Genomic DNA, 22,258 nt, shown 5'->3' on the forward strand with positions numbered 1-22,258 from the left:
GCCCAGACCTTCCTTAAATATATTACATTCCCATCCTCTTCAACTCCCAGACCTTCCTTTAAAATCTTACTGCGCATCTGAGCAGAGCTAGGTTTGTATTTCTGGGGCTTGGAGTATGAATCAGGAAAGATTTAAGGGCTGTTATATCCAGTGAACTCCTGGAGTCAGAGCTTCCCTTCAGCCTGGAGTTAAAAACAAGGCGGGGAGGGGATTTTCTCTCCATAAAGGTTAAAGTCCCACTGAACTTGAGATGCACTGGAACGTGTCTGATCCTTTAAAACAGCAGGTCTTCGGCATTAACCGTCTCTTTCTACACAATGGGAACAAACTGTCTCCAACCCCAATGACAGACCTTGGCATTTCCTGAAGCCTTCTATGAAAAAGCCATTGTATTGTACATTTGCAAGGTCTTTTTTTTCTTTCTTTCCCTAAATAGAATGTTTACTTTGCTTTGTAAGAAAGAGCAAAGAGTTTTGCATTTGCATATATCTGCTTGCCCATCTGCCTTCCTGTTGAGTTCATTCATTGACTTCAGACACTACTGGGATGAAGAAGAGTTTGCTGCTTCTTTGGAGCCCTGAATCCTACCTTCTGGGGCACTGCCAGACTATAGCACATTGGGAGAAATTCTTTTGCATGGGGGGAGGGGGGTGGTGTTGGGAAGCCGCATTATTTATTTATTCATTCAAACTTGTTGAGAACTGATTGTGTGCTTGAAGGTGGAGATGGTGAAAGAGTATCTACATATGTAAAAGGCTAATAGGCAAAGTGTCCCTATGGGAGTTTGACCGGGAGTTCTATCACTCTCATGATGTGCACTGACCAACAGGGGGCGGTGTGGAATGAAAGCCCTGGCCAGCAGCTGGAAGGCCCCGATTGGCCCTGATCGCTGGCCAGGACTAGGGACCCTACCCGTGCACGAATTTTGTGCACCAGGCCTCTAGTAAAGATATAAATAAGATCCAAGCACTAACCTTGTCCATAGTGCTTATAGTCTCATAAAACTTACCGTATTTTTCCATTTATAAGACACCCCCATGTATAAGATGCCCCCCACTTTTCCAACCCCAAATTAAGAAATCAATATTTTAAACATTTTGCTGGTTTTCCTCTTAAGTTCTTCTTTTTTGGCATCTTAAGGAGTTGTTCTTCCTGTTTTCTCCACTGTCTGATTATACACTCTGTGGGAGGAGGTCCAAATTGTCTCTCTGCAGCTCTATTTCCATGCTCATTTGCATAGCTGATTACATTCAATTTGAATTTTGCAGAGTAAGACAATTCCTTACCAGTATTTACCTTTTTATTTTTTGACATCTTTATGGGCTCAGAATGCTCTCGTCCCTGTTGCATCTGCACAGTCTCCAACTCCACCTCCAATTACGGCATCAGCTCACATCAGTAATAGTAAGGCTCATGATTGGAGGAAGCCTGTTTGACAAGGTATGGGCAACTATGTACTCTTGCGGCTCCCTCCTTAGCTGACTTCCGTGTATAAGACACTCCTCAATTTTCAGTCTGATGATTTTAGAAAAAAATAGCATCTTATACACGGAAAAATATGGTAAATAAAGGCCTGTCTGTTGTGGTAAATGGTTAGAGTGTCAGCCCTTGTGCTGAAGGGTTGCAGGTTCAATTCTGGCCCCAGTCGGGTGAGTGTCGGAAGCAACTGATCAATGTATCTCTGTTTCTCTCTCTCTCTCTCTCTCTCTCTCTCTCTCTCTCTCTCTCTCACCCTTCTTCCCTCTTCCCTCCCTCCCTTCCATTCTCTTAAAAAAAAATCAATGGAAAAAATATCCTCCAGTTGAGGATTAACACATATACACACACAAAAGTAAATAAAAATGAAAATTCTAGACAGAAAATGAAACTTGCTATAAATGCAGTACAAATGAAGACCTACTGCAGTTCAGAAAAGGAAGTAGGATTTTTGGCTGAGCTGGGCTAGAGAAGAGTCTGTAAAGGAGTCTTAGGAGAGGCAGCATGTGAGATGATCTTTGAAGAATGGCTCAACCCAGCAGAAATGGGGAGTAAGAACAAGGTATACCCGCCAGTGGGACCCCTGTGAGGGAAAGTGTGGGTGGAGACTGGAATGTGCAGAGCATGTGTGGAGACATTCCTTTCTGGGATGGAACCTGGATGCGATGAGTGAGTTGAAGCCAGATCACGCACAGTTTTGAGTGTGAGGCTGAAGAAATGGGACATCTGATAAGCAATGGAGAGCCACTGAATATTTTTGAGCACAGAAATAACAGGATCAGAACTGTGCTTTCATACATTCCAGAGAATCTGTATCACACTCATGAGTAACTAACATGAATTCAAATAGACTAGTGCTGAGTGTTTAAAAAAAACATATTTTAAAAGAAAGTAGTTAAGGTGTATTAAGAAACATTTTCATTCTAGATGGCCACTAAAACCAAGCAGATGACTTAATCTTATAGTCAACAAAAAGAAAAGTGATCTCTTCCAAAAGTGGAGGAAAAACTGGCAATGTTAAATTATTAAAAAGCAATATGTCTGTAGATTTTGCTTTATGGGCAATATAAGGCATTTTAAAGAGTAATGTTAACAATAAGAAATTTTCTTCTTAAACAATAACTTTAATACTCAACCACCACAAAAGATGCAATTCCACTACCATCTGGCAGCAGTAAATATGGTAAATTGAAAGTGGGAAATGGACATGCCGAGTGGACTATACACCAACATACTAGCAAGAGGCTACAAGGGCCTGATTTAAGTTGGGGCAATGGGAATGGACAGGAGGGAGCAGAAGCTATAAAAAGAGAGTAGACAGAAATTGTGTGGAAAAAGAACTTAAAAATGACTTGTAGATCTAGAACTTGTTTGAACAGGATTTTGGGCAATGTCCTAAAAAAGCGGGGGGTGGGGGTTGGGGGGAGGAAAGGGGAGAATAGCAGGGAGGAAATGGGTATTCCAGAGAATAACTAGGTTAAGAAGGAAACTATGTTTGGGATATCACAAGTTGAAGGTGGCATCTAGATATTGGGCCAGGTCAGAAACTCACCAGCAAGGGAGAACAAGACCCTCACCCTCAGGGCAACCTACTCTTCCCCAGCATAGTGCTGGTCATTCGGTTTGCACGCCTGATCTTTCATGTTGTTTAGGCCGTTTAGACCCCCTGAAATTCCTCTCTAAAGATAACATCTAGGCCTCCGTTATATTTCAGCTCCAAGCCCAGAGAAGCAGCAAGATCAGACATGGCTGCCTCAGAACCAGCTACATTGACTACTGACTCCCTGCCCTGGCACTGAGCAATCAGTGGAGACCACTACCTTGAAAAAGCACACCTGGAGAGCTTATGGATATTCCATTAAGGACCTCCCCTGAAAACTCCCCTAAGATTTCCACCTGAGAGAGATACATCACTCAGGACAAAGGACACAGTGCGCACTCTCCCTCCAAGGAGCATGCCTTTGCCATTCCCTTCCTCTCCTTCTCCCACAGGCACATATCCCCCAACCTCTAAGGGACCCCATGAGATTTGCAATCAGGGGAGCAATGGGCAGTGGCAGCTCCTCCCAGGCTAACCCCCTGAACCTGTCTCCAAGGCCCTGACTTCTCAGTGAGGCAGAGCAGCCCAGCCTAGACTTTTCTGTTGCTTCTTCTATGCCCTTCCTTGTTTCACTGTTCTAAGTACATTTTCCTGTCAGCATGGGCCCAATACCCTTTGGCTCAGTGCTGTATATATAGCTCTTTCCTTTGGATATTTCCACCCCCTAACCCTTTTTCCTTAAATAAATTCAAATTTTCTTTAATCACCATCTGAGATGGCTATTTAGCCTGCTTGCCACCACTAATTTTAACCTTTCCGAGATGTTCAGCAGAAAGGTTAAAATGGAGCTATAGAGATAAGTCAGGGTTGAGATAGAGATGGAGTGGAGGCTTGAGGTTACCCCTATTAGAATAGTAAATGAGCCCAGCTGGTGTGGCTTAGCAGTTGAGCGTAGACCCAAGAACTAAGAGGTCAACCATTGGATTCACAGTGGGGGATGTGCAGGAGGCAGCTGATTGATGATGTTCTTCTCTCACTGGTGTTTCTATTTCTCTGTCCCTCTGCCTTCCTCTCTCTCTCTTAAAAAAATCAATAAAAACATATTTTAAACAAAGAATAATAAATGAAACGGAAATGAGGGAAAGATTACCAAGGAGGACAGGATAAAGAAAAGAGAAGTGGTCTGAAGACATTACCTTAAGGAAAGTCTTTTCCATGGAGGCAAAAAAATAAAAGAGGAAATGGTGGGGAAAGCCACTTGCAGAAATGGGAAGATAACCAGGAGAACTCTGAGTCTGGGAGTCTAAAGGAGATGTTGTCAAGACAGAAGGGGCTATATGCTATATATGCTATAGAGTGGGCTTGGCAAGGAGAAGAAGCCTGAAGACTGATAAAAGTCCGTTTCAAAGACATTACTGTCCTTCAAAGGTACATTTCTACAAAGCTGAGGAGACAGAACCCAGATTGCTACAAGGAATAATGAAGAACTGGGGGGATAACTGTGCACTACACTTTTTTTAAAAAAAATATTTTATTGATTTTTTTACAGAGAGGAAGGGAGAGGGATAGAGAGTTAGAAACATCGATGAGAGAGAAGCATCGATCAGCTGCCTCCTGCACACCCCCTACTGGGGATGTGCCTGCAACCAAGGTACATGCCCTTGACTGGAATCGAACCTGGGACTCTTCAGTCCCCAGGCCGATGCTCTATCCAATGAGCCAAACTGGCTAGGGTTGCACTACACTTTTCATAAATTTGATGGTGACAGGAAATCAGGAGATGGGATAGTTTCTTAGAGTAGGTAAGCAATGTTGAGTAGAGAGTAGAATAGGCATATTTGTAGTCTGTGGCTAAGGGAAACCCTGGAGACCCAGAGAGAGAAGGAAGATGGAACAAAGTTCCTGAAAAGGGAAGGAAGGAAAGGACCAAGGACAAAACCTATGAGATTAGGTTTGCCATGGGCTTGGAGAAGAGGAGGATTCCAATGCACCTTCTAGGAGACCAGCAACAGTTGGGACAGCTGTATAACTTATAGAGTAGTCAAAAGAAGGCCTCATACACAATAACTAACAGCACTTATTTGGAAAGTTATCATATGTCCTCTGTGTGATGGGGGGGGGGGGGAGAATAAAGCCTGATGATAATTTATAATCAAATGTCAACTTAAGGCAAGGAAGACCATAAATTGTCTGTCACTGCAAGGAGAATAGAATACTGGTGATCCCCACCCCTGACACTATTCAAGCATAGGTTAAAGGCTGGTAGGACACACCGAAAACCAGTGGCATGTAGAATTTCATGCAACAAGGGGGAGTCCAAATCAGTTGTCTTCTAACCTAAGATTCCATGAAATTAAGAGTTGTTTTTGTTTTGTTTTGTTTTTGCTATAACTTAAATATCTTGTGATTTTTTTTAACCTCTTAGTCTGGGAATCTCTACTATCAAGAAATCTAAGATATTACTATAGACAAGAATGCAATGGAGTCAATATCCTACGGAGTTCCTCAGCATGTCATCTGAGCACACTAAAGGGGAATGAAGACTCAAGTGCAATTCCAGTATAATAAGAAAAAGGTCTCAAAATTAGCACTCACCATAGTTTACCAAGTATGTATGCCTCAAATCCCTTCACAGTGTGGCTGCCTCAGCACGATCCCTTCAGAAGAGCTTCTCCAAGTTCTCCTTCTGCAAAGTGTAAGCTCCTATTCAGAAGTATGGGCAGGAAGTGGCAGGGGAATTTATCCAGATCAGGGTGCAGGTCTGGGAGAAGGAGGAAAACCTCTTTTCACCTGCAATATCCTGAGGCCTGGGTCCCCCTCCTTCCTGGGCCTTATTTTTTCTACAAGCTAATCTCTTCTTTACTCTGGTCTCTGGGAAAAGAGGAAGCAGTGAGCAGTAGTCCTGGGAAAGCAGTTGCTGTTTGGATGAGTGGATGGGTCTGTGTACCAATCGCATGCTGTAGGTGCCCTGGCATTGCCTTTCTGCTACCAGTGCCAGTCTGGTCCTCTATGTGTACCTGCTGACCTCTGTGATATCTATATAGCATGGATTCTATACTGGGTTTCTCTGTATCCTCTACTGGCAATAAACATCTTGGGCAAAGATCCTGACCTCCAGAATTAAGGAAATTGACTGAATCTTTGGGACTGGCTGACCTAAGCCCTCTGTCTTTACTCCTAGGGTATCCAAACCACCCTGGTCTGCCACAGGAGTCCACTGTGCTGATTCAGGCTTGTCCTCCTGCAGCTCACACAAGGACCCAAGCTCCAAAGTTGCCCCCTTCCACCTTGACTCTCTTAAACTGGACAAAACATTGAGACTCTAGGAAGAGAACAGTCTACTTAAGCTAATTCACACAAAGGTGAAAAATACCCATAACCTTCTCAAAGGAGCCTGGCGTATTTGCATTGTAAAAAAGAGAGTGCTTTGAAATAATGTTAAGTTGGTGGGATTTCCTGAAGAAGAAAATGACTTTTCAGGGGAAAGGAGGATTTCAAAATGCAGAGACAGCAGGAAGTCCTAGGCCTCTAAGTCCTTGAGGGCCATAAAAGTCAGGGAGCTCTCAAAGTATATACTCAGAAGAATTTCCTGCCCTAAATCTCTAAGCCCACCCTCTTGAGTCTAGAAATGTTTTCCCTATGCCAACTCCTGTGGCCCTCTGTTCAACCACCAAACCAGCTCTTCTCTCAATGGCCTGCCCATCACAAATATCATTTGCTCCAGGTACCACAACATAAAGAATTTGGGCAGCATTGCACTAGATGATCTTTGTCTTGGTCTCTAATGTTCTCAGAGAACAACATTAAAAACTGGAAGAAATCCTGCAATCACCTAGCTAATCCCTGCATCCCATTTATATAGGTGACCATATGTAGGGTCAGCAAGTTTATAGCATTCGTTCAAAAAAAGAAAAGCACTCAGTGTGCAGTTGTTGTGTTGTGCCTTAGGATTCAGTGGTGTGTGGGCAAAAATCCTTGCTTTCCAGAGCCAGCATGCTTGGTGGGAAATGATCAATAAACAAACAAGGAAGATAGTTACAGCTTGTGATGGTGCTATGAAAGGATTAAGTAGGAGCTGTGATGAGGGAGAGCAGGCTCCTTAAGTGAAGCTGTCAGAGAAGGCCTTGAGAAGATAACATTGCAGCTTGAAGGTCAAGAAGAAGCCTACTAGGCACTTCTCTGAGCAAGGACAAAATCTTGGGGCAGAAAAGGGCTTTACTTTTCCAATAAATTTCAATAAACTTCAAGTTTTATATTTAGTTTAAATTTTAATTAATAGGTAGAGAATGTGATGGAGCATGGTGAAAAAGATGATGGAGGAGCCAGACTATGCGGTGGGTGTGTAGGTCATAGATTTTATTCTTTGTGCATGGAGGTGCCACAAGCAAGATAGAGACACAATCCAGTTTATGTTTTTAAAAGGCAAATCTATTCCTATACAAACTTTACCACTAGGAAATGTAAAAAGTAGACAAAAGGAAGTCCCTTCTTTATAGAAGTATTCTTGTGAATAAATGAAGATGGATAGAAGATCCCTATTATGCAACTGCTAATGAATTAATGGATTTAGATATAAAGCACAATGGATACTAATATTATAAAAAAAGACATACAACCAAACATATGACTTCTGATAGAAGAATACAATACCACCTATGAAGCCATCCTAGCAGTTGTTAACATGAAAGAACACGTAACATTACAGAGATGCAATCAGCAAAACCCAGACTATAACTTTACAGGACAAGCAGTCTGGTTTCTTCAACAAATCAATTGCAAGGAGGGGGAAAAGCAAGTGAACAGTGAGATATTAATGGAAGAGGAATCCTACAGACATATCAATCAATATGTGGTCCTTATTAGGACCTTAATTCAAACAACGTGACTATAAAAAAATCATGATATTTAAGAGATATTCAGAAATATACGTTTTGGATGTCTGATGATATTGAAACTTACTAATTTTTAAGATGTGTTAATGGCCTTGTAGTTATACTTTAAAAGAGTCTTTACCTTTTATAGATCATATGTTGAAATATTTAGGACTAAAATGATATAATATATGGAATTTGTGTCAAAATACTAGAGGAGGCAAGAAAATAGATGTGGTTCTCAATGAATTGATAACTATTAAAGTTGGGTGACAGATATATGGGAATTCATGCTACTCTGTCCATTTGTATATATTTGAAGATCTTCATAATAAGAAATAACAAAATAGAATAATTTTGCTTTTATGTAAAGAGTGGGTGGTAGTGCCATACAAGTAAAGCAGGGAATCCTGTTAATGGTTATAGCAGTTATCTGGTAAGAGAATGCCTATGGCCTGAAACTCAGTGAAATAAATTAATGATGAGAAATGGATGAACTTGAAACATATTTAGATAAAAGTGACCAGGACTTGGTGAATGATTGGATGCAGGTAATAAGACTAAGAGAGGAATCAGAATGACTACCAGTTTGGGGGTTGAACAACTGGCTGTGGGGAAGGACTGGGTTTGGGAGAATCAAGAGTTCCATTTCAGACGCATTAAATTGGAGGTTCCTATTTGATATCTAAGAGGATGTCAATAGCAGCTGGATAAATGAGTTCTGGATTCAGGGGAGAGTCAGGCTAGACATATAGATTTGGAAGTCCTCAGCATACAGGTTATAGTTGATGTTGAAAGCCACAAGCACACATGAGGCCACCTAGGGAGAGAGTGAGTTCAAAAAAAGAAGCAGTACCAAGACTTACCACTGAGAGGGTCAGATATTTCCAGGTTGGGGAGAGGAAAAGAATCAGCAAGGGAGGTCAAGGAAAAGCATTCACTGTCCTGTGGTTAGAGTGTTGGCCTGCACACAGAACAGTCACGGGTTCAATTCACCATCAGGGGCACATACATGGGTTGCGGGTTTTCTTTCCACCCCCAGTTGGGGTTCATGTGGGAAGCAACCAGTCCATCTGTCTCTCTCACATTGATGTTTCTCTATCACTCTCCCCTCTTCCCCTCTCTTCAAAGCAAAGGGAAAAACATCCTCATGTGAGGATTAACAAAGAAGGAAGAGGAGGAAGAGAAGGAGAAGGAGGAGGAAGAGGAGAAGGACGAGCAGCAGTAGCAGCAGTATTCACTGAGGAAGAGAAAAAATGAAGATATGACATCACAGATGCCAAGAGGTGAGTATTTCAAGGACACTAGCCATCTATGTGGAATGCTGCTGAGAGTTTGAAAAGTTGGCAACAAAGTAATGTCCTTCAGTTATGGAGATGACCTTGAGAGGAGCAAGTTCATTAAATGATGGTGATGGATAGATTAGTGTAGATTAAATAGTAGCTCGAGAGTGAAAAAACTGAGAGAGAACATGGAGATTACTTTAGAGAAGCATGTTGCCCCGAACCTCACTACTGCTGAACTATCCGATGAGATCTTAAACCAAAGTCCAATGTCTATTTCTGAGCTTTTCTCGTTTCTGAGCCCTTTCAGTCAAGTTATCTTGGAGTCCCTTAGCTGGGACTAGAGACTCTAGTTGTTAGCATAGTGGATCCCCCCTAAACTGATAACTGAAGTCCGTTCCATTATTCTGGGACTTTACCTTATTGTTTATGAAACTGGATACATTGCTTTTAGATCCAATGACTTAGTGCTGTAAAATAGATGGAATACAGAAGATAATTTGGTTAGTCTGTGTTTAAAATTTGCTAAGAAAGAAAATGTTTGAAAACTATTTCCAGATTAAATCTCACACATAGAACAAACAAAAATCTAGCCTTCTCCAACTGCAAATATGACTCAAGCATTAAGAAAGCACCCCTGTGGTGTTTGTCTCATTAATCACATTCATGAACTGCCTCACACACAGCCTAGTCATTCTAATAACATAAAATCATTTGGCGTCAATGCCCCTGACATTATCAGTGGGGAATTCCTAGTTGAGATTCACTAACTTATGCAAGCATCACATGATGCTTCAAAAACCTCTTGGTGGTCTGATAAGATATTTTGGAGCCTGAAACTTAGTATCTGTGTTGTCTTGTCTTAAATATTCAGAGTCTCTTTGAAAAATCTTTACTCATTTGTTCTCCAAATTTCTTTAAACTATATCAAATTATCTTTGGAAATGAAAAGTAATCAGTGGAGATTAAGGATTTGGAAATCTAAGGGAGTTTTAAAAAATAAGTATTAGATCCTCCCAGGAGTACTTGTGTATAGTCAATCTCCTAGAAAGGAAAAAGAAAAATATACATTAAATAGATGCATGAAAATAGATATAGTAAAATTTGAAAAACATGTTTCAATTAAATGAATTCCAAATGCCTGCCACTGCTATTTCTGGAGCTCCTTGGGGGGCTAAAACAGCACCATTCCACTGCTGTCTTTAGCTAGAAAATGTTGCAACAGCTGACCAAAAGGAGCAGAGAAATAATTAATATACTATAATGCCTCATAAACCCAATGACAAAGGAGGCAGTTCACCTGACATTGTACCAAGCTGACAGGAGAAGACAGAAGGTCTGAGGCACAGGCTGGGGAAAGCCATCAACCTAGGCTTTGAGTCCACCAAGTACCAGTGTACAATTCAGTTTTTAGTACCTTCACAGACTTATGCAATCATCAAGGAAGAAGTAAATCTATCTCTATTTGTAGATGATATCACCCCTGGAGAAAAGAGGTCTTATTTCTCCTTCTTCTCCTTTTTTAAAAAATTTGATTTTAGAGAAAGAGGGAGAGGGAGAGGGAGAGGGAGAGAGAGATATATATATTTGTTATTCTACTTATTTATGCATTCATTGGTTAATTCTTGTATGTTGCCCTGATCGGGGATTGAATTCACAACCTTGGTCATTGGGACAATGCGCTAACCAACTGAGCTACCAGGCTAGGGCAAAGTCTTATTTCTTAAGTGAAGACAGAATCAAGGAATGAATTTCTTTATTAAAGATACCCAATTACATGGTTCAATTAAGCTATCATCATACTCTTATAGAATTTCTTACAGCTTTTGAAATAGCACCCCTCAACTCCATTACCACTCTCTAAATATGAAGCCCACTAACGTTCCACATTCTCAACAATGCCAATCCCTCTTCCCTTCCCTTCCCTTCCCTCCCCTCCCCTCCCCTCCCCTCCCCTCCCCTTCCCTTCCCTTTCCTTAATTGTATTTCACACTCATTGATTGTTTTAGAATTTCATGTTCTAGAACCAATCAGGCTCCAAATTTTGGCTTATTTTCCCAGTTATGAGGAACATGGCTATTTAAAAGCACTATCAGCCTCTTGTTGGTCCTTCAGAGCCTGTTATCTGCAAGTTATCACACATGCAAAAGCTTGCACAGACTGTTGTCCAAACTAATAAAAACTACCCTAATTTTTCTCTCATATCCAAAATATTAAGGTTTTGCCCCCTTTTTCACATTGATCATGTTTAATCCTTTTCATTTGAAATTATTTTTCAAACACCTTCCATTACTGGCACCAATGACACAGAGGGAAATGTATCACATGGGAAATAAAAGCAAATCTTAAGCTGTACAGAGTGTATTAAGAGATGCTTAGGAGTATTAAGCATATTCTTCGTATGCTGAATTCAGTTATTTATCTGGTGGGTGCTTGACAACTTATAGGTATTAGGATAAGCCTTATGAAGTTGACATTTCATGGAACATAAATAGTAAATAGCATTAATGTTAAATAGTTCAACTTAATACTAAGTTCTGTGTCACAAAGCTGGTTTAGAAAAGTCAAGGTTGAATTGTTATGTAAATAATCTTAATAGCATTCAGAGAGGTCAAATGTTCTTTATATGACCTTTTTAAAAAAACGACAGCAGATTGGGGTGATTAAATTATTTCTCGTTGTAAAGAGCCCAGGCAGTACTGGACACAAAGTAGACTCTCAAGAGATGCTTCTTCTAATAAGTAGGAGAATCCACTTATGTTAGTCATATTCACAACTGAAAGACTATAAAGATAACTTGAGAATATTACTTAAAATCCTTTACAGTGTTGCTAACTGAATTAATAATAACAAATGACAAGAACAAAGGGAAAAAAAAATTTATAGGCTTCATTGCTAGCAAAGGCAACTACCTATTCTTGTTGTAAATGAACTCTCCTAAGAGTTGAATATTCTTCTAGAGCTCACTTATATTTCTGTCATGATCCAATAAGTTCCAAGAATGAGAGAAACTATATTTCACATAGCCTACATGAGCCCTGGCACATCTAATCTGCAATCGCCACTTTTAATTTACATCTGAAAAATGAATGAATGAGCAACTACAGGGATATAAAAGGCAGGGTCACATAAACACAGTGCATAATTCTATTGCACCTGATGCTCAACTCTGAACAAATACACTCCATTATTTGTTCTGGCTTTGTATCAAAAGGGGTAAAATGAGTTGCTCTTCTACCTCATGGTAGACAAGTAGAATCTGTCAAATAACATAGCATTCAGCCCAACCTACTTGCTTGATCATATATATGTAACCAAGTTTTTACTTTAATGGCATTCCTTTTTAATTTAAGCAAAGCAAAATGGAAATAACACTGCTTTAGATGCAAAAGTATGGTGAAAATGTCTTTTCTGATAAAGCTATTTTAATGAAAGAAACTCTGTGAGGTTTCCTGATTCCTGCTCAGTATTTAACCACCCAAATTAGATTCACTTCACTGGCTGTCTTCATCAGATTTTACAAAACTGGGAACTATACAAAGAAATAAAAAGTGAGGGTTTTCCTTAAAGTAGGATGCTGAGTTTTGAACACATTCAGATTAAGTGAAGAAACTTGATTAAACCAACAATTCAAGATAATGATGAAATGAATGCTGGAACTCAGCTGCCTGGCACGATTTATCATATGAATTAAATTTTCTGTTAGCTAACCCACTTAAAAAAAACTGTATTCAAACATCTCCCTTCAGGGAATTGGCCATATGTGGAATTAACAGACTCTTGGGTCCACAGGAGGCTTGCCTTGCAATTTCTGGGTTTGTTGGAAAAGTGAGTTTATTGCATTATATTAAAATGGGCACTGGGAGATTTATTGGAACATCTGACATTCTAATGGGCATGTCTATTTAATCAAATGTGCCACCATACGAATATATACAGGTGCAGCAGCAGTTGTCTTCGTGAGTGATAATAGCAAACAGGGATGTGTATGGCCAGATGCTAAAGAAGGCGCTTCAAATAAGGAGGCGAGCGCATGTGGCGATGATAGGGAAAGAGCTGTCATGATGTGCGACGTGGATCTTTCTAAGTGTGTTCACAACCCTGTAGCAAAATGTTTTCCATAAAACTTTCATTCCACAAATAGAATTAAAAAATGGGGTGGTAGCACATGGCCATGTAAATTGTAAATGCAATCCACATGTCCTCAGCAATGCCAGGGTGGATGGGCTGGTGAAGATGCAAATGGGGAAAGGTACAGGAGTAAGTTGGCTACCTCACAACGCCCAGATGGCCCAGAAGTTCTGGATCAATTTTGTGAATATCAAAAGGAAAAATATGATCAGAATATAATTTCAGCTCTCATAGTCACAGCATTACAGACTTAAGATTTTATCTAGCTTAGATATCACAAGATGCATCGGGAGATTTCAGTGCTTTACACATCATATACGAAGGACAAATGGGAGGCAAACCAATTATAAAGAGGTGGCGGCCAGATAATTTCCAATTATTGATACCACACTGTAGGGAGATGGCTCAAGATGGATTTGCTAAGGAAATTATGTGATGAAGTCTTAAAGAGTTTAGTTAGCTGGAAAGGAGTTTCATTTTGAGCATAGTTACCCCTCAGTAACTGAGTGGGATTGGTTCCAAGATCCTATGGATACCAAAATTGAAGGATGCTCAAGTCCCTTACATAAAGTGGTGCGGTATTTGCATACAACCTATGCAATCCTCCCTTATACTTTAAATCATCTCTAGATTACCTAGAACACCTAATACAATGTAAATGCTATGCAAATAGTTGTTATACTATATTGTTTAGGGAATAATGGCAAGAAAAATATTCTGTACATGTTCAGTTCAGACACAACCATGGTAGGCCTAACTACACAGTACACGTCAGCAACAGTGTAATATTTCCCCCCGGAATATTTTCCACCTGTGGTTGATTGAATCTGTGGATGTGAAGGGCTGACTTTACATTTATTGTTTAAAGCACTGTACTACATACTTTACATATATGGTATCGCTGTTACTGTCACTGTTACTGCCATTTTTGAGATGAAGAAAGCTCAGAGATGAAATAATTTCCCCAAAGTCACAAAGTCAGTACATGCCCAAACAGGTATGTGAGTTTGAGGTCTAACCCTTCTGATTCCAAAGGCTGCTCTTTTTCTACACTCAGTACCCGCCAAGCTGTCTTTCATGTATCACCTTCCTAACTTTTGCTAGACCATGTACCACCTGTATTATATTCCACTTAATATTTTCTCTAATTAATAGATTTATACTTTAAAATATTTATTTTAAATGAACAATTTACAATACTATTATTAATGGAAAATAATTTAGTATTAGTAGAAGGCAACTGTAAAAATATATTCTAGCTAAAGCTTACCCAGAGCTTTGAACCTGGGGACTGCCTTTTCCTTATACGAAAGGCTTGAGAAGATTAAGGAGGTATTCAAGACCTCAGTGCACCAAAATGAGGCTCTTTTCTTGATATAAGCAGAAGAACTGAAAGAGAACTGAAACGGGAATTCTACTCTTGCCCTGTGACACAGACTTATTTGATGACTGCACGTGGTACAGGTGGGTGTACCACCTGGAATCACCGTGCCGGCCACCTGGAGCGTGCTGGCCAGGCTTTGGGAAAGTATGTGCCACGGGTTGAGCATGTTTCTGTGAACTGGAGGAACGGAAGATGAAAGAAAATTGATTAGATTTGACCTTTTCTTCAAATAAAAATTCAACTTGAAAGAAATTAGGTCTCTCTTTCCATCCATGATTCAATTACATGTATATGTAACAAATCTGGAACCGAACTGAAATTGAACAGAGGGCTAACTTCTTTAAAAATCCTGATGTTCAGCAGCTTTCAAGTATGCTGGCTCTAGGAACTAGTGCTGAGTAGTTGCCATGCTTCCTGATGAACCACTGTAGGAGGTCGCAATGCAAGCATCGCCGGGCTCCTCCCTCTTACAAAACTTCTTGGAGGAGACAGGCTAGAAGTTCCTAATGCCTTGCCCACTCCTGTGTAAACCTAACACAAAGTGGTCATGTCTCAGCATCATTTTGTCCTGAAAGTCTCCTTATTTCTCTAAAAAGTACAGGATGACAGCATGGCCATTAGAGTACCAAGATCATTACCATAAAATACTAAAGAAACAACCCACCAACTCCATGTGTCAAGCATAATAGCTGAAAGATATTTGTGCATCTTTATTTCAAAAGTATTTTGTTTCCTAATCTTCAATAACTTGACTTACTAGCATATTTAATAATGTATATAAACTTCTGCAAAAATACAAATAATATTTTGACTTTTGGTATTTTTATATGCATGAAGTATGTCTTCCCAGAAAAACCCACATTTATATGTGTAAATTCAAATCTACTATGTAGTAACACACACACACACACACACACACACACACACACAAGCTGTTTGTCTCAAAAAAAACCCAAAAAACACCCCACCAAATTTAGTAGCAGAAATGGCAACAGATCCTAAGTGAGGACTATACTGAAAAAGAAACACAAATTCAGAATCATGTCAGGAAATAGATTTTCCAATGGTGATAAAATTGTACATGACACAAGACTAAGGAAATTTTCTAGAGTCATTGCAAAAAATAAAAATACAACAACAAGTTAAATGTCACCTTGGGAGGAAGAGAGTATTAACTAGTAAAGAAGACTGATAACCTACAAGCCCTCTATTTGTTCCAAATATATTTCTGGACAAATGCATGTTTATTTTAGAATCAGGAAAGCATACTGCTTACATCTTAAAAATGTCAGGAGCCAGCAACTAGTTGAATAATTAACAGAGTTTTCTGACTAAACTATTACTTCATAAAAGGTGATTCCCTCCCATGTTACCCCTTCCTCTTTTCAATCAAAGGCGGGGCCCAGTGACTGGCACATGGATACTGCTGAATGAAAACCATAGTCAGTAAATTAGTACATAGGTGAAATTTTGCTCTTAAATATAAGAAAATTGGACCAGATTTTAGAAATGTGAAGAGAGACGTGACTTACATGTCAATCATTTCACTTCTCTCTAAGGGGTGTCAACTTAGCACTACTGATACTGTCTCAAATATTTAAATATAATATCTTACCCTGCCCTAGTTGGCACAATGATATAAATGGCTTTAGGAAATTCAACTGCTCTAATTTTCTAAAGCTAAATTTTTGTTAAAAAGAAAAAACACAGGTGTGAAATGATATTCCATCACACCCTCATGTTTTAGTAGTCATTTTGCTCTGTTTTTGTGAAATATCCTCAGAACAACTGAAACTGCTAAATATAAAGAAAAGAAAACAGTAACAAGAGTGATAAGCAATTCTACCCTGACCAGGTATCTCAGTTGGATAGAGCATCATCCCCTGGTCAGGGCATATACAGGACCCAACCAATGAATGCACAAATAAGTGGAACAACAAATCCATGTCTCTGTCTATCTCCCCTCCTTCCCTCTCTCTCTCAAATCAATAAAAAAGAATGATAAGAAATTCCCATTTCTATTGAAATACGAAAGTATAGAATTTCTATTTTTTAAAAATATGTTTCCATTGACTTCAGAAAGAGGAAGGGAGAGGGAGAGAGAGAGAGAGAGAAACATCAATATGAAGGACAACCTTTAACCAACCGAACCACACAGGCCAGGGCTAGAATTTCTCTTTTTAATCTAAAGTCTAGAAACAAGACTAAAATAACCTTCCCATAGCTGAGTTTTAAAAAAAACCAAAGTTTCTTTGTAAAATAAAACACATACTAAAATGTTTTGTTTTGTTTTTTAAATAGGGGAAAGTATTATCCTCAGGGACACATAATTTTAATAATCTCAATTTTCAAAACTTGGTTTTTGGAACTAGAAGCAACCAGTTCTTCAAACTGTTTACTAATTTGAGATAAAACCTAAATCAGAGCTCGGCCTCCTGGCTGTGAGAGGAGCTATACCAGGCAGGGCAGAGGCCACATTAGGGAACTCATGTGGTGCCGCATAAAAATGATGGGGAGCTGGAGAAGTTAAAATTTTAGCTTTGGTTGTATCATTAATAGGCTTGGTAATTAATGCATGTAGAAAGCTATTGTTCCAGGGACTGGAGTATATAACTGGACATGCTCTGACTTCAGGAGCCCTGAAAGCAATTCCACATTTCTGTCCCAGGATGACTGCAAGGGACCAAGATGGTATCTGAGCCATTGTCCTGCAGGGAGAGAATGTCTGCTGCCCAGGATGCAGATAAAGCATCACCGGTCAGCTGACAAAGGGATGCTTGAAAAATCACCGGACTGCAGCTTTTATATGATTAACCTTTTCCCCTGAATTCCAAACCCTTTACCTACACTTTTCTTCTCCTTACAAAAAGGGTTAGCTTGAGCCCTAGCTGGTTTGGCTGTGGGCTGAAGAGTCCTGGGTTCGATTCTGGTCAAGGGCACATGCCCAGGTTGCGGGCTCGATCCCAAGTAGGGGCGTGCAGGGGGTAGCTGATCAATGATTCTCTCTCATCATTGATGTTTCTATCTCTCTCCCCCTACCTCTCTGAAATCAATAAAAATATATTTTTAAAAGGGTTGGCTTGAAATGAGATGTAAGACAGTATTTTTAGGGTACATAACCTGCCCATCTTCTCAGATCGCTGGCCATCTGAATAAAGTGCTCATAAAGATTCAATCCTTGCCTTTACTTACAGGTTCTGATAGTGACAGGTAGCACGAACGCCAACTTTTCCGGTTTCAAAAGTATCTCCTCAATTAGAAGCACCTCAGTTATAAGATGGGCCCTTTTATTCCTGAACTTGACTCCAGAAAAGCAAATGTTCCAGTTTTCTGAAGTACAAAAGACTTCTTTAAATGCAAAGCCCAGGTTCTGTACTAAAGAGCAGTGTTTCTCAAACATTAATGTGCAACTGAATCGAGGACTTGTTAAAATGCAGATTTTGATTCACTAGGTTTGGGGTGATGTCCAGGATTTGCATTTCTAATAAAATCCCAGATAAAGTGGATGCTACTGATTCATGGACCAACTTGAGTGCAAGGATATATAGGGCATACATTTGTAGCTTCCCAGACTTTACCATCTAGTGGGGGAAAACTTGTAAGTAAACATGTAACCATAGTAGTTTTCTTTGTCATTCCTACCTACTGATTATCTAATATGGCGGTAGTAAGTATTTATTTTTATTATTTCTTAATTATAACTTCTTTTCATGAATATGTTGACATAAAATGATCCCATAGAAAAATATACACAAGATAAATATTATGAACAGTTTCACTCAAAAAAGAAGAAAATCAATTATGAAAAAATTAAATTGTACATTACAAGCTTCCCAACTGAAATAATTAAAAGTGTTTCAGTAACCAAAGAAGAAATAAACTCCTCCAACACCCAACCAATTATTCCATTGCAGTTTTTTGGACGAAGTCAACATTAACCAACAGTGTTCATTTTATCTCTATTTATATCTCCTGTTTTAAACAACCAGCTGAGTTAAAATATAGGGATTTCCTAGTCATTCAATAAATATTTATTGAGTATCAACAATGTGTTAGGCACTGGGCTGGGTGCAGAGGACAGAGAATGAATGAATGGGGAGAGTCAAGTAATAAACAAGTAAATAATCATTGGAAATAGAAACATCCAGCACTACTTTGCCAGGTGTGTGAGTGAGCCCCTCTGGAAACAAATTCTCCAACCCCAAGCCTTCAGGTGACTGCAGCCCTGGCTGAGGCCTTGACGGTCATCTAATGAGAGACATGAGCCAGACCACCCAGCCTGGCCATTCTTGGGTTATTGATCCACAGACACTGTGCGAAACAATAAATGTTGGTTGTTTTAAGCCACAAAGGTTTGGGGTGACTTGTTACGCAACCATGAACAACTACTACAGAAAGAAGTGGGTGAGAGGTAAGAACACACCTATTTAACAAGGGTGGTCAGGAAAGCCTTCTTTAAGAAGAAGACATTTGCCCAGCCGGTGTGGCTCAGTGGTTTAGCAGCATCGACCCATGAACCAAGAGGTCTCTGGTTCCATTCCTGGTCTGGGCACATGCCTGGGTTGTGGGTTTGATCGCCAGCAGGGGCCATGCAGGAGACATCTGATTGATGTTTCTTTCTCAGTGATGTTTCTATCTCCTTCCCCTCCTCCTTCCCCTCTTTTCTGAAAAATCAATAAAAACATATTTAAAAGAGAAAAGAAGACATTTAAGTTGAGACAGATAAAATGGAGTCGGCCCTGAGCAGAAGGTGGTTCTTTGGTGGCAAGATGAAGAGCACTCCAGAACAAGGGCACCAAGTGAAGGTCCTGTCAGTAGATGGGAGCAGTGTTGCCAGAGCTTTCCGACAGGAAAGGGGGAAAGATGCGGGTCACAGAGGTGGTCTTAGCCATACCAGGCAGGGCCTCTTGTAGAGAGTTTAAATTATTCTCAACACACTGGGAATCCTTTCATGAGTCTTTAGCAGAAGACTAATGTGATGCCCTCTGTTTTAAAAACCTCCGTGGGGCTGCAGTATGGGAAAGGAATACTTATGCCAGGCTTGCTATCTACTCTTCAGTCCTTTAGAGGCTCAGATAAGCATGATCAGGAAAGGCTTAAAAGTATGAGGAATGGCATGAGTGTGTCATTACTATTACTACTACTGTTGCTGTTATTCCAGACGCAGGCCTGGCGTGGCCTCGGGAGTGCTGCAGGGGAAGAAACAAGCCGAGGGGAGAGCAGCAGGACCTCTGGTTTCACAGGACCTCACAGCCTTTCCTGAGGCAGCCTCCGAACCTCACTGCACCCAGTCCCAAGCATAGACGGGGTGTATACTTGCTAACCCTGCAATGTTGATGAGGAACAAGAACGAATTTGCAGTACAAATATTTACTTTTGGCTATAGGTATGACTTTTAAAAATATATAAACTTAATTTTCATTATGTAAGTAATGCTCATTGTAGAAAAATTTTCACTTATTTTGCAGGTAATGTGTATTGCAGAAATTTTCAAGAACAAATATGTAAAAGAAACTAAAATTACCAGTTACCCCAATTACTCCAAGGTAAGTACTGCTTTCAACTTCCTTTTGGTAAGTATCGTTCTAGTATCCCTACGCCTATATATGGAATATATACTATATACTGGTTACAACTAAGATTTTTTAAAACTTTTTTTCTCCTCCATTATAAAAACAATAAATGCTTATTTTAGGCTGTTTGAAAAATACAGAAGGAATGAAAACACTAGCACCAATAATATGACCTCTATCTATTTCTTTTTTTAAAAAAAAAAAGTATTTCTTTATTGATTTCAGAGAGGAAGGGAGAAGGAGAGAGAGAGATAGAAACATCAATGATAAGCGAGAATCATTGATCGGCTGCCTCCTGCACACCCTGTATCGAGCCCATAACCCAGACATGTGCCCTTGGCCAGAATCGAACCTGGGACCCTTCAGTCCGCAGGCTGACGCTCCATCCACTGAGCCAAGCCGGCTAAGGGTCTCTATCTATTTCTTTCTGAGAATCTAAAGGTAGCTGAAACTCACTCGAGTCTGCAGCTGTTGCTCTGAGCTGCCATTTTACAAATATTCACTTCCTTAATTTCAGCGTACCTCCTTAGCTCATTAAGAAAGGAAAACAGAAGTTGAGGACTGTTCACTGCATAGAGGATTTGGCATATCTGTATACCTCACTTTGAGATAAATAAGTTGGGGGGGTGTGGAATAAGAGACTCAAATTCTGCTAACAACAGCTCTCTGTAATATATTATAGGGGCAATGCTTGAAGAAATGGATAAATTTTGAGTAATTCTCACAATAAGAATGCGCAAACTGAATTTTCAACCTCAAAACAAAACCTGTCCGGTGAAGTATATTAAATTCTGGTTATCTGGTTGCCTACATTTCTCCCAATGTATTTTCAATGACCTAAATCCAAGTTTGAAGTAAAAGTTCATCCCTTCCTGGACATCAGCCATTCTTATTTTAATATGCTTCCCTGGACTTGCCTGCAAAGTCTGTTGTTGCTATCCCAGGCATCACCCAGAACCACAAGTGCTGTGAGCCAGAGAAATGCAAATCTCAGTGATAATCTTGAATATTTTATCCAACAACTAGAAGCCATTTACTTAATGGAAAGTATTACAATGCATGATGCCATTCCAATCAAGGCTTAATTCATTTGCAGGCAGACTTTCAAGAGCTTGAACCTGCATTTTGCTTATATAAGGAGCCACTCCACAGTTAAATTTCACAGGAATTTAAACCATCCATCCACTGCCAACCTGATCTAGTTTTACCCTTCTGATGCTACAATTACCTTTTCGGATTCATTGGAAACATTTTTAGCCAATAGGTCCAACAGAGATTGATCTTGATGTACCTGGACTCTGAAAAGCCACGGTGGAGGCTGGGCCTGGATTGTATTATAGTATGGCAACCCGAGATGACTCTGGGGTATGGGGAATTAGGGGGAAGCAATGATCAAATAGGGTTTCATTTACACCTTTGCTTGTAATTTAGATGTCTTGTCTAGATTAAAGCCATTAGTGGGCACAAATGGAGAAACTGTGTTTGAGTGTGATATGGTTTGAATTTCTACTATCTAACTATGAATCAAAACAAGGAACAAGAGTAATATGGGCATACAGAAGCAGCCAGAGAGAACCAAGGCTGTTTGGTTAAAGGTTATATCTGGTTTCATAATAACGGGGAAGCTAGGACACATAATAGGAATCACTATATATTATTTATGTATAGTTAGGGTGCTATATTAAATTTACAATGAATTTTCTATGGTTCTTGCCATAGAGTATGGATTCAGTCATTTTCAAGACTCACTTAGTAATTTTTATAAATTCCCATGGTAGTGAACCCCTTCAAGCAGTGTTAAATATAAGCTGTCTGAACTGGGGTGGATTACATCAGACTATAGTCAATAGTCTATAAATGGTCCTTCTTTTCAGAATTCTGTCTCAATGAGGTCTGTTTCTATAATGAAATGGAAATCTTATTCCCCCAGAATTTCCTGTAAGAAGAATTTCTTTTTTATTGAATTTATTGGGGTGACATTGGTTAATAAAATTATATAG

General features: G+C 39.7%; 1 long non-coding RNA gene across 1 annotated transcript; it reads left to right on the plus strand.

Annotated features, from left to right (window-relative positions):
• Positions 1–8,795: 8,795 nt before the first annotated feature.
• On the plus strand, positions 8,796–22,005 carry LOC118655767. The gene is made up of 3 exons (XR_004967386.1): positions 8,796–9,173; positions 19,847–20,231; positions 20,941–22,005. It is a non-coding gene; the product is annotated as an uncharacterized LOC118655767 (long non-coding RNA).
• Positions 22,006–22,258: the final 253 nt, after the last annotated feature.

The sequence above is a fragment of the Myotis myotis genome, unplaced genomic scaffold, assembly GCF_014108235.1.
Source record: "Myotis myotis isolate mMyoMyo1 unplaced genomic scaffold, mMyoMyo1.p scaffold_m19_p_5, whole genome shotgun sequence".
Classification (NCBI taxonomy): Eukaryota; Metazoa; Chordata; class Mammalia; order Chiroptera; family Vespertilionidae; genus Myotis; species Myotis myotis.